At 34.4% G+C, this 13,605-nt stretch overlaps 1 protein-coding gene across 3 annotated transcripts in view; it reads left to right on the top strand.

The window, feature by feature from the left end:
* Positions 1–4,076: 4,076 nt before the first annotated feature.
* Positions 4,077–13,605, top strand: part of LOC121728741 — a 50,134-nt gene continuing 40,605 nt past the window's right edge. The window contains exons 1-2 of one of the 3 annotated variants that reach the window (XM_042116982.1): positions 4,077–4,198; positions 4,409–4,511. The gene's annotated coding sequence lies outside the window, so the exon portion shown is untranslated. Of the gene's footprint in view, positions 4,199–4,250; positions 4,512–13,605 lie in introns of those variants that run through there. The other 2 variants (XM_042116981.1, XM_042116983.1) reach the window with 2 other exon arrangements.

Below are 13,605 nucleotides of genomic sequence, written 5' to 3'. Positions count from 1 at the left end.
ATGACAAAATATATTAAACTTTATTTTGTAAAATACATAATTTGACGTTTTTTTAAAGAATATAACGATAATAATTACTTTCACCAAAGTTGGTCAAGTTAACTCGTCAACTGCGGTTTAATGACAATAAAATTAAAAGTAATTCACAACCTGACACAAAAAATATGTACTAGTCAAAGGAGGAGAGGATTCGCGGTAGGTATTTTATTTTGATATTTTTATTGCTGCGAGAGCGATAAGTAAATGGCCTCTACTAAAATCAAGGACTTCTCTCAAGTCTTAGTCTATGACTAAAACTAAAACATAAATCATATTTTAACGTTATAACGTCAAATGGTTTTAGCTATAATAAAATTGTTTAAAATGTAGGGCTAGAAATACAGGGAAGTTTTGCGTTCTTAATTCATCAGAATTACAAATCTTATTAATGAGTGCTTGCAGTGCAAAAAAATTGACGTAAACACATAATGACGTAAGTACTCTTTTTTTATACGTCCTCCGACATTCTTGTTAAAAAATAAAAATATTTTGTGCACTTTCTGTCCTTTTACACACGTAGTAAAAATATTAAGAGTATGTCGACGTATTTAATATGTTTGTAAACCACTTTATTCAAAACCCAACCCACGGCCAAATGTGCAATATACTATTAGTACTTACATAATGTTTAATCAATTATATAAATTATAGTGAATGTAAATAAAATGATTAATATTTAAGTCTTAAAAAAAAATTATGTAAAAACTGCAAGGTCAACCCTGCCGCCAACCTGCCGCAGCCTATGGGATGAAAAATCCTTATTATAGCCCGGGGGTATTTTTTTTACTTCTAAGGTATATTTGATAAACGAATAAAAAATAATTTAAGCAGGTTGTTTAAGTTGAATAAAAAATGTGATTAACAAAAATTGTTTAACAGGTAATAATAAGTTTAGTTTCTATTACCTTTTTGCAAACATTTTACTCTTAATATTAATATTTAATTGTATTCACTGTAACGATCTATGACAATTAGAAAAACAATTAAGTAATGTTGCCATCTAAATTATTTCAAGCCGTCATTGAATAGGTAGAGATAGTATAACGATTAACGATGCGTTGTTATGTGTAAGTATTAAAATAATTTGTTTACAAAAATGTGTTCTAAATATTGTTTTACTATAACAATTTTATGTAAAATTAAAAAATGAACGGTTTTATATTGTTAAAATTAATTTTTTGTAACTCTTGAAAAGGGATGAGGGTAATTAAAATACTTAGAAAAAATAACAGTAACAACACATAATTGAGAGTAGATAATAAAATGAAATTATGTAGGTATATAGATGTCATATCTATTGCTGTATCAAATCTGATTAGAAATTAGCCGTGTCGTTTAGATACTTTACTCAATTTCTAGGTATAGATATTTAAGATGAATTCCCCGTTCCTTTTACCAGTTTTAGATGAATTTATTTTGATAAATGTCGTGTTTTCCCGATATATAAATGAAGCCAGTGGAACCGTTCGTTTACCTAATAGTGCCCGATTAATTATTCTTTCGTTGTTAGGTAACGACAAGGAGACTGTAGATAATATTATGTCGCGTGTAGGGGAGAGATATAGTATCGGCGTAGACTTAGGCCGAAGTCGGAACTAGCTGTCGTTGTGTGAGCTATAACTTGAAAGTGATATTGTGCTGACTGGGCCCGCATCAACCACACTATGTTATTATTTTAGTTGACTGAATTTAATCATATGAAACCGAAGATGTACTAAGTGACAAATAAATTATTAGGCGTAATACTTTATTATTTTGGCAAAATAATATTACTACTCGTCTTACTTTTACGGCAGGCCCAGTTTAGCACGCTATAGTGTGTTATTGAAAGCGCTTGAAGATTCCGATGCACGATCGTGTCGGCCGTATAACGGGCTCGTTCAAAACACACGGCGCGGTTGCATCGATACAGGGCAATACGGTGTATGGAAATATGATTATAGGGTACAGGATACTATTTTAGTGGGTATGTATGTTTCGAAATAAAAATTGCCTAAGTAAATAGATATTGTTGTTGAAACTTGATGTATTTTAGAAAATTATTGATAAAATCGATGTTAATAGATGTTTATTGTAAATATAGATTAACAGCCGAAGTATGGAATGTTGAATGTTTTAGAAGGCTGTATTTTTGGGTGATATTTTACGGTGGAGGAGTCATATCTTTGATAACATTATTACCACTGGGGTTGCGCAAAGGAAGAATAGGAAATGTAATGATGTGATAAATAAGTCATTAGATTTAGTGTTGTTGTGCTATTAATAAAATATGTTCAGATGTGGTTATGGATGGTGTTTCATTCTCCTCATATTCCTTTTACATACAACAGTATAAGGTATTTGCTATTTACGATGAAAGCGATAAATGACTATGCATCGTCCAATTCTTATTACATAATACTTTATTTGATAGGAGATGATCGATGATGGGGATTATAAGAGCGATCTGTTTCCTTTTATGCAGTTTTCTCTGCTGTCAAGTAGATATTTTTCAATACATTATATATTTTGTTAAATTCGGTTCAAATGTTTTGTTGTCTATACGTCCTAATATTATAAATGCGAAAGTCTCTCTGTCTATTACCTCTTCACGCCCAAACCGCTAAACCGGTTTTTCTGAAATTTGGTATGGATGATAATGTGCTTTATTGACTACTCAAAAACCTTTGACTGTGTAAAATGGGAACATCTGTGGGATATACTACGCGAAATGGGAGTACCTCAACAACTTGTGACCTTAATCGCGAATCTATATCAGGATGGCGACTCTCTGGTGAAAATCAATAATACCATCTCTGGTTCTTTTAAGCCCGAAAAAGGAGTGAGGCAAGGATGCATTCTATCACCCATTCTATTCAACATCTATGGCGAATATATTATGAGAAAGGCCTTATCAGAATGGGGTGGTGGAATCTCTATCGGAGGCGTTAAAATAAGTAACCTGAGATATACGGACGAGACAACTCTCTTCGCGTCAACAGAAGCGGAACTTGCTGAACTCTTTAGAAGAGTAGAATATGAGAGTAGACTAGTTGGACTTACCATCAACCAAAACAAAACCAAGGTAATGCTCATTGACAGAACTGGTCAATACTCTAGAACCGGAGAACTTGCAGGTTTAGGGTTTGTTAATGAGTTCATTTACCTAGGATCATTGCTCTCGAGCCAGGGCGGTAGCGATGGAGAAATCAAAAGAAGGACGCAAATGGCGAAATCAGCTATGAGCCGACTAACACGTATATGGCAAAACCGTAAAATATCAACAATTACGAAGAAAAGACTCGTCCAAACATTGGTTTTCTCTATATTTCTCTACGCTTCTGAGTCATGGACCATCCGGGCAGCAGACCGCAAAAAGATCGACGCATTTGAAATGTGGTGTTGGAGAAGAATGCTTCGCATACCGTGGACAGCCAAAAGGACTAACAAATCTATTCTCGACCAGCTCAGCGTTAAAGTCAGACTATCGACAACGTGTTACAGGAGAATTTTATCCTATTTTGGTCACATCGCTCGCCGGCAACCAGACAACCTCGAAAACCTAATAGTCACGGGAAAAATTGAAGGCAAGCGACCCAGGGGTCGATCACCTGCCCGATGGTGTGACCAAATTACGACACTCACTGGACTGAAAATAACAGCCGCCCTTAGAGAAGCAGAAGACCGAACAAAATGGAAGAGCTTAACAACCAAAGTAGAGGAGAACTTTTCCAGGCGCGACCTTCAGTAATGAAGAAAACGACAAAGATGAAGGTATGGAAATACTTTTTGTCCCGAAAAAAATTACTGTTCCGGCGCGATAAACGATATTTTGCGGAACGGAGTCTTTCACTATAATACAAACAATCAAATTATATTTCTTTACATCGTATAAGTGTAGATAATTGTCCAATTTAATGTTTGATTTTAGACTTAAGTCTTGACTGATTCATGTTCATATCGCCATAAATACCAGAAATCCGTCACGGCTCTGCGAGAAGTCGGTTATTCAAGCACACCTGCATACTCTCAAATTGACGTGTCGTACCAAATAAATATTGAAACTGTTTTATTTCCTACCTTTTGTCGTACTCAAGGCCCCGAATAGAAATCACGGGCACAATTTTGAAATCTGCAGCAATACGCGGTCAACATGAGCTATTAGCTTCAAATTAAATCGGTAAGCAAAGGCTTTTATCACGGTATGCGACGAACTTTCTTCTGCGGCCTTTATTTTACCATTCGTGTCGGAGCAGCGGGGGCGCGCGCCGGTCTGCGCTCGCTCGGCCTCAGTGCACTGTCGGATAATGTTATATCAACCGTGAATTAACTTTTACAAAACGTCTGTCCGTATTTTTGTTAGTGCCAGTGACAGAAAAACTGTTTCCAGTGAAATGACACTTGCAACAATGTCGAGTTATTCAAATCTTCGAACGTCCAAAAGTAGCTAGGAGTTCAAACGTCTGAAAACGGAATTCTTTAACGAAGTAAAGGTACGCTGTTTATGTTATATTTCAATAGTTTATAGAAGTTTTATATAATATAATAAATATAGATTATTGGTGCAATATTTTGAACAGGTGAAATGTGCCTGTCTCAGTTAAAATGCATGTTAGTATAATTTTCGACTCGTTTAAGGGTTAACCGTCTAATACTGGGTCCCGGTTTAAACTTTAAACATTAACTATGTTTAAAGTTTAAACCGTAAAAATTATATGGTATCATTAATGTTATTACTGGGTTTTTATATATTAATATTAATGGTTCTATATGGGTATTTGAAATTGTTTGGTCAATACTCAATAGTCAGCCGTTCCCTGGTTCAGGTTAACAGAGTTTATATTTGACAGAGCGTGTTGTTGGGAAAGTAACTGTATGTTAAACTTAAAATTATTGTGGATTCCGCCTGCTTAAAGACGTAAGTTGATGAAATGGATAACTAACATTTTATAGCTGAAAATTTATAAGGGCAAGTAATATTTTTTTCCCATATAATTTGAACTTACCTATGTCATCACCTGGCTAATTTATGTCCGGTCATATTATATAAAATCCACCTTTTTATAAATTCAAATTATTTTTCCCTATCGCTTTCGTTTACTTATGTAAAAAAAAATTGTTAGGCCACTTCATCCACTTATGATGTAGGCGTAATATTGCGTTCAATGTTACAACTGAAAACCTGTCAATCCTAGACCCTAGTTGCATACTTTTATGCAAAAATAAAATAAAATAAACAATCAAATGATAAGGGTATTCTATGCCACATGGTAACATGTTTAATTTTAATATGATACGTGTTGCATTAGGTAATTATTATTACTAAAGTTTATTTTCCATATTTACATATAATACATATTAATAAATCAAATAAGATGTTAAAATATTATCTACTACCATAGTATTTGTAAATGGCACTCATCTCAAGATAGCGTCAGTTGACAGTATCAGAGGATTATTTATGATATGTCTATTACGTATGTTTAAATCATCTCGTAGTTTAACCGTGGCCTTGTAATTTTAAAGCCAACACTCAACACTAGACATAGGCCCAATTTCACCAACGTCAGTTAGTGTTAACAGCTTCTTAATTATATGACGTCATGTCTTCTCTTTCATTCATGTGAAAAACGAAAAAAGTAACGTGATACTCATTCGAGCATTAACCTTAAGAGGATTCCACACCGCCCTTTTTTCCATACAAACGTTGTCCCCTGTTTCCTCCCTGGATAATGCTAGTAGAGTTATAATTTTTTTCCTGAATATCTACGGCCACTAATACAATGTCCCTATGTTTTCTTTTTTTTCATAATTTAATTATTAAATAAGATATGAACGTTCAAAAACCCAAAAAAATGGCCAGATTTTCCACTGTGTTCAAACGTCCAGAAAACAGATTTGGCTAGATTATACAAAAAAAGCAAAACATAGGAACACAGCTCAAGCCTTTTTTTAATCTTTAATGAAAAAAGTACTTAAATCGGTTAAGTTTTGGAGAAGGAATCAGGGGACAACGAATCGTTGATTTTCTGCAGTTGTCTCTATCGCGTTCTGCGGTATAGGCTTGAGGTAAGGGAGACAGCTATAGATATTACACGTACTTTTTTTTCATTTCTCTAGCCGCTGTTGTATCCTCTTAACATTCGTTGGTAAAATTGGGCCTTATAGGCTAAGGCCTATAAGGCCTATATATTCGGGTACTTTAGGAGGGCGACTAACGCAAAAATTTTTGATTCATCCTTCTCTCTTCACACTTACGCCCGCGGCCCGTCTTTCATATGCCAGGTGAAAAAGGACGACGCGGATTCAACGCCAAATTAGTTTTTCTCAATAACTCGATAAATACATATACAACATTTAAAAAGTCCGCTAGGTCAGATTCTCAATGTTATAATTTTATACAATGTGTTAACATATTAACTTAGTTTAATGCACGGTTATGGTAATATATCGTGTTTTCGCTAGGTCGGATCCTCGGAAATTTAATGTAGTAAGTATCTATGTTTAGAACATGAAACAATTCGGGGCTTATTTTCAAGTATAAAAATGAATTATAAAATCGACAATTTAGGGTTAGTCGCCGACTTCCAGATTAGATCATGCCTTTCTTGTAGGAAAATTGGGGAGACTTCTTTCCAATTTTTTTTTGATAATGAAAATATCACTAAATAGTAAATACATACTAGTAAAAGTAACAATCGCCTTCGCAATTTTTCCTAATCGAAAAAACCTATCAAACGACATTATGGAAATTGGAGGGTAGCTCCAGAATCCAGATTCGATACTTTTTTGTCCATCGCAAGGAAAAAAACTACTTTCTTATCGACGACGGGACCCTTAAAGAAAAACTCACTTGCACTAACTCAATAAGTACACATAATTAAACTTGTTTAATTTCTAACTTTTCAATGACAAATAGAAATCGGTTCTCTTTTTCAATACTTTCAAATGCCTATATAAGTAACAAGAATCAAGATCAATTAGAAACTAGTCGTCGATAATAAAACTTTGTAAGTATGTAAAATGGTATCCTTAAAATATGATAGTCTTGTATTAGTATGTTAAAATGTAAATGAAAGAAAACAAAGAGTAGATTACAAAAACCCAATTCAATCGCTATCAAAGTATCAAATGGGATTATGCTATCAATCATAAGAATCAACTTGAAATGGAAAAACATGCCTGTACAATTTAGTGATGAAACCTTAACACTGCAGATATTATTTTGCTGAGTGTTAATTTTATTTCCACAATCAAAAACTTTTCTAGTCAAGGGTAGAACGATCTAAGCCGTACCTACTTATTGACCTGCAATTAACCTATAGCAACATTAACTATCATTTCAACTGATATTACAATTAACATCATCTTCAACGTGTACAATTGACACACGTATAAAAATAGCCGTGGCGGGGTTTCTCGGAGGCCGTGTGAACAGAAACTTCCACATGGCGCCCGTCACCTCACTTTCCATCCATTCATGGCGTATCCAGCTTTTTCATTCGATTTCTTTCTTTTAAAATCGGTATACGCTCGAGTGGAGCTATTACTAGCTTTCATGTCGACATCTTTCACTTCGGTACATTTAATTGCGATCACGTAATTCGACGAGGAATAATTTATTGATAATAACGTTTTTGTATTTAAATGAGGAAGTTTTACATTATGAAATTCGTTCAGACCGGACGCTGCGTGATTTCTCGCGGGTGGATACGACGCAACCCAGCTTCCTGCGGCAGCATCCTGCTATTAAAGTTTTTCAGGAAAAATCCGATGGTCGGACGCGAGATCTCTTGTGCTTCTCAAATCTTACTTACCGATCATTACTGTTAGTTTCATTTGAAATGATTGTTGTGGATTACAACTTGAGGATAAATTAGCTTCCCTCAAAATATTGCATATACTTACTAATATCATAAATGAGAAATTGCATCAGCGGTTTAAGCGTGAAGAGGACAGACAGTCCTCTTCACGCTTAAACCGCTGTACCGAAAAAAAAAACTCTGCGAAGTAGCTTACATACGACTGTAGCAATGATGTTATCGATAAGTCCGCGTAACCTTAATTAGACATGCCTTTCCGTTAATAATTAGGTTTATGAAATATTCAGTCCATAATTAATTTTTAATCGCAACATTGCAAATGAGATGTAATGATAATGTCTTGCGGTCGATTGTGTAGGTCGGACAGGTATGTTACATGTAGAGTTGCCGACAAATCTGTGTACGAATTTTGAACTTTATTTCTATAGTAATAAGAACGAATGGCTCACCGTGTCTTGTACTACATCTACTTATTGTCATTAGCAATCGGTTCACGGTTGTCGATCTTTGTTATCGCTAACGAAGTTTTAAACTTTGTTTACGAAGAAGAAAATAATGCTTCGGACACGTGAGGTTCTTATTGAATTATAATGTTAGTGAATCTGATATTTCTTAATAAAGCGAATATTATGTGAATTTAATTTAAGTTAGTATCCAATGTTCTTAGTAGATAATTGAAAAAGTAACAAAACGAAAAAAAAAAACAACTGATAAGACAAATACGAGCGGCCAACTCACATAGTTTATTCAGACAGGTTTAAAAAAATATGTTGTAAAAAACTCAAAGATTATACGAAATTAACGGAATGTTTCCGAGAAGCGATTCCTTCTCGCTAATGAACTGAATAACCGAAGTGACGGGCTTTATGTCTTCAAAGAAATCTTTTTAATGATTAGTAGATCTTACATATCGAGGTATTTAATAAAACAGCTGTATCTATTCTTTACTAGGTAAATTTTAAGGTAGCAGAATTTTTATAAAAAGTAGGAAATAGCAAACCAAACTTATCAATATTTAATTTTACTATTAACATTTTTTAACGGCTACCGTGCAAAAAACAAACACGTATCCTTTTAAGCTTTCGTACATAACGTTTGTAGGAAATCCTAACAATTAAGATGTTTTCCCGAGAACGTCGGAGCATTACCCGTTATTACCTGGAAAAGCCTTCCCAGCTAGTTGTTAGATAACATCGCCGGCGGTAATTTGTTTCCAAGATTTGCCAACCTAATAATGTGCCTGGTGCAAAGGTATTGAGGTTGAAAACATATTGTGTAAAAGTGCAACGTCCTCTCAGCTCGATACTAACATTACTAACCATCTGTGCGAGCTGCAACAAAGATTAAGCTTATAAATATGTATTAATACTTGTAACTCAGAAGCATTATAAGCTACAAGCTTATGAAATTTTTGGTGTTAACAAATAGTACCTTTAAGTCGATTTTAAAATAATAATCCAGATTAAAATGTATTAAAAAAATTTAAAGACGATTAATTTTGTATGTTCGATGTAGCGCTGGTATTGACAACCTCACAATACACTTCTCTTCCAACTGTCAAGCTGGCTATTGGCGTGTAGTACAGATAAATTAATTTATAGAGAGATGAGGGGCCTTCGTAATTTGGGCGAAATATATTAAACCACGAAGATCACGATCCTGACGAAATTTTATTTTAATTGTGTTAGACCAGACGTCTTTCAAATCTATCAAATCCATACTTTAGAAATGCATCTACGCGTCGCGTTGCGGTCTGAATTGACCCTTCGAATCAATTTTGCTGATGGTACTTATGTGTATATCTAGTAATTATACGGCAGCCCGCATCAGATATATGAAGGCTCTGTTATTGCGAGTTTTGGATTGCGCAAATGCGATGGGCTTTTATCTTCAGGTTTTCTCGCCATTGTTGTGTCGCGGTGTTTCTGCAGGTAGCAGATCACAGCCTTGTGCGATTTGATCGTTACATTTGATAATTGTGGGGACGCCATTGTTTGACGGCGCTCCTAGAACTCACGTGTTCCCGCAAATTGACAAGTAAACATATAGGTATAAACTATTAAGCAATCGCTTTGTTTTCTTAATGAATATATAGGAAATAGCATTATTTAAGTGTTTTTTTTTTTTTTTTTTTTTATTATAAAATTGGGGCCGTCTATAGACTGTTCGTCCATATCCTTTTTTTGTTATTTTATTATTTAGATTTTTCGCACCAAGGATAATTGAAATAATATTATGAATTTTAATTAATTGTGGTCCATCACGCCATGGACACTGTATATTTAATAGAATAGAGTATAATATGTTATACATATAATAAATAAATATATACATTTATTGTTTTATAAATTGCATAATAATAATATTAATGTTTTGAACGGTGAGGTCCCAGTCGGTGTGATTATTTAAGTGTTATACGAGTAGCTTATAACATACTTGTAGTTGGTCCAGAGTTCTAGACTCTAGTTTGGAATAATAGTAAGTAATTGTTGTCATGAACACTAATATTTTATTTTACAAAAGACATTATAGACTGTTTGTTTATCCTTATTCATAAAAAACTCTTTCAAAATGTGTGTACCGTTGCTACGGGATAGCGGGGTCATTGCACATGATTATATTATTGGTGTCATATGAAATCCGTCTTTTAAATTTCCATGCTTAACATTATACATGCGAAAGTGTGTCTGTCTGTTTGTACCTCTTCACGCCCAAACCGCTAAACTGATTTTGTTGAAATTTGGTATGGAGATACTTTGAGTCTCGGGACAAAACATTAACATATTATACGACGGCTTTTATTAGTAACGATAACGGTTAAATTACAATTTTACTGTTATTATTATTACTTATTAATAGTGTCTAATGTATTTACGATCCTCTCAGAATACCGCTTCAACACGTTTAGCAGACTAAAAGTAACCTATTAACATCATAATTCCGAATCATCGACCTACATTAATTAATTGATTATGCTAATAAAAGCAAAAATATTGCAAAATATCGGAAGCGAGTTTATTTACGTAAAACTTTCAAATTTTTTCCTAAAATTCTGCAAATTTAATAAATAAAATAATAAAAAATCGAAGCCGAATCAGAAAAGATCATGGCAGTTACGTAAAAATGATTCATTCAATTATTCATACAAATTAATAAAAATAAATTCATTTAATAGAAAGCTAATTTATCAAGTTATGTATTAGTAACATTATGAATACGAGTACGAAAGTTTTAAATTCAGTTCAAAGAATTGAACGAATGTTTGTCTCTCAAACTCTCACACTGAAAGTGCCGTATACTCCACACCCATCAAAATCGGTTCAACCTTTTAAGTCACTTCTGTGTGTGTTATACTTACAATACTTTGCGCCTAAACTTTTGAGTGCGAAGAGATAAAACAGAGTAGACCGACGGACACACAAGCAGAGTTTTGCATTTATAATATTACCATAGTTTTATATTAATCGGAAAACTTCGTTTCCCATACAACACGGCGTCATTCTTGTCGATATGACCCTAACTTGACTACATACTTTAACCTAGATCTCAAAATCTGTAAGGTCTAGAAAACTGACTTTTTGACACAAGTAACTTCAGTTCATAAAGATTAAATGCTCAAGACGAAAACACGATTACTTAAAAAATGCTCGATAGTTTCTTTTTTACAAAAAACCTTGTTTTAGACACATTTAACATTTTTGCTTGGATCTTCGAAGTTTGCTGTCTTTTCTTTAATATTTTTTAATATCTAAAAAGGTATTGATAAAATCTAAATTTGCTCAAAACACTTTTTTCATAATCATTACAGTTCGTCTTTTATTCAAGTAAAACTAACTCGGCGATGATTCCGCGCCGTCCTTTTTCACCTGGCATATGAAGGACGGGCGTGAGTGTGAAGAGAGAAGGACGATGTTTGATTTTTAGAGTCAGGTGGCCTTGTTACACCTTCCGAGTAGAGTGTCGAGAACTCGATAGAGTGCTCTCAGCCAAATCAAATTGTCTGTTGTACTCGGTAGGTGTAATTAGGCAACTTATGTTTACGTGCGTGTGAGAATGAGCCTACTTGTTCCGGATTTTCACCGTTTGTATCAGATTGCTTAGTCCGTTAGTTTCGTTGCCGAAGCTAGATGTCAAAAAAGTATGGGATTTGACGCATCGCATCATAAACGCAATGGTCCATGAGCATGACACACAGCGTGAATACAGGCCCTTATGTCAAATCGCATACGTATTACATCCTTCGCTATCGAATCTAGCGAATGCATTTTTTTTTTAAGTTTTCGGACAGATATAATATTATTATGTAATAAGTATGTACCTACCTAATAATAGACGATGCCCGCTCCATTGCGTCAAAATTAGTTTATCGCGCGGGAACCGTACATTTTTCCGGGATAAAATCCTATGCACTTTTCTGGAATTCAAATGATCATGGAGATGTCATACCAAAATTGGTTCAGCGGTTTTAGCGTGAAGAGGTAACAGACAGACACACTTTCCCATTTATAATATAAGTATGGAAGTAAGGATTATAAATGCAAGTATGCTTGTGCAATGTGCTTGCTTGTAATACTTTACAAAGCAGACATAACCTCAGTCCGAGTGATACGAAGTGTCCGGTCTATGAATAGCCCGGGGTCGGGAGCGGTTAATTGGCCGGCCGGTCCGCACCAGGCCGGTTTGCGCAGTCTCGCTCCTTTTGTGCCATAGCTCTGGGACGCGCCGGGATTCCGGACTTGCAGGAAAAATAGCATTGAAGTCAGAATTATCCTCAATATACGTGTTAGATGATCGGATGATGATTTTGATCGTAACGGACGAACACGGTGTTATTGTCCGTTTCGATAAAAATTATCGCAATTTGTTTAAATTGTCAGTACCTAAACATAATAATTAGTACCTAATGAAAAGGTACAAGAAGATTGTATTTTATTAGTATAAGAGATGAATTTTCACCTGAAACTTACAGTACGATCGATAACTTATATGGGTAATAATTATATTATATTCCTTTTTGAAGTCAGTTTAAAATAATTCGAAAATCGAGTAAGTATTCACCTTGTTGCATGTTTAAAGTTGGTGGCTTAGTACAAACTTAGGATTTTCCCTCAACTCCGGAAATATATTGTGTAATGTGTATAGTCTGGGCCTTACTTGCAAGTAGGTACTGCAAATAAAGGCTGGCTTACCAGAATAAATATTCTAGTTTGTCTGAGGTGCCATAACATCACTCATATGACAGTTAGCTTAGGCCTTAGGGGATTGATGTATGCATCAATGAAACATATTATGCATTTATAAAATCCGCCATACCAGTGACCATGCTATGGCATGCTCCCTGGTATGGCGGATTAAACATAAGATTATAAATACGACAAATACTCTACAAAACTTTTGTTAGATTACAGGATCCACAATATTTTTAGTCTAGTCTCTAGATGGAATTCATACTCATTATTTTTAACTTACAAAGTTTTATAGATGCATTTTAATATTTTTCACCTTCTCTGTTTAATAATAAATGGCAATGTTTAAGCGTTTTTGGTATGAAGACATCAATAAAAAATCCATATAAGAGATAAATACCATACACATCTAAAACATGTGAAATCACCAAAATAATTATGTTTCAATTGGGGGGATACAATCTCGATTTCATCATAATTGCCGGCTGTTACACGCATTTGTGTGCCAAAGTATGAATATAGTAATTTAAGTTGCATACCTACGGACGTAAGTGGGTTGATGTAAGATAAAAACTAAT

This window comes from Aricia agestis, chromosome 7 (assembly GCF_905147365.1).
Source record: "Aricia agestis chromosome 7, ilAriAges1.1, whole genome shotgun sequence".
Classification (NCBI taxonomy): Eukaryota; Metazoa; Arthropoda; class Insecta; order Lepidoptera; family Lycaenidae; genus Aricia; species Aricia agestis.
This window is presented reverse-complemented; position numbering and strand designations above follow the sequence as displayed.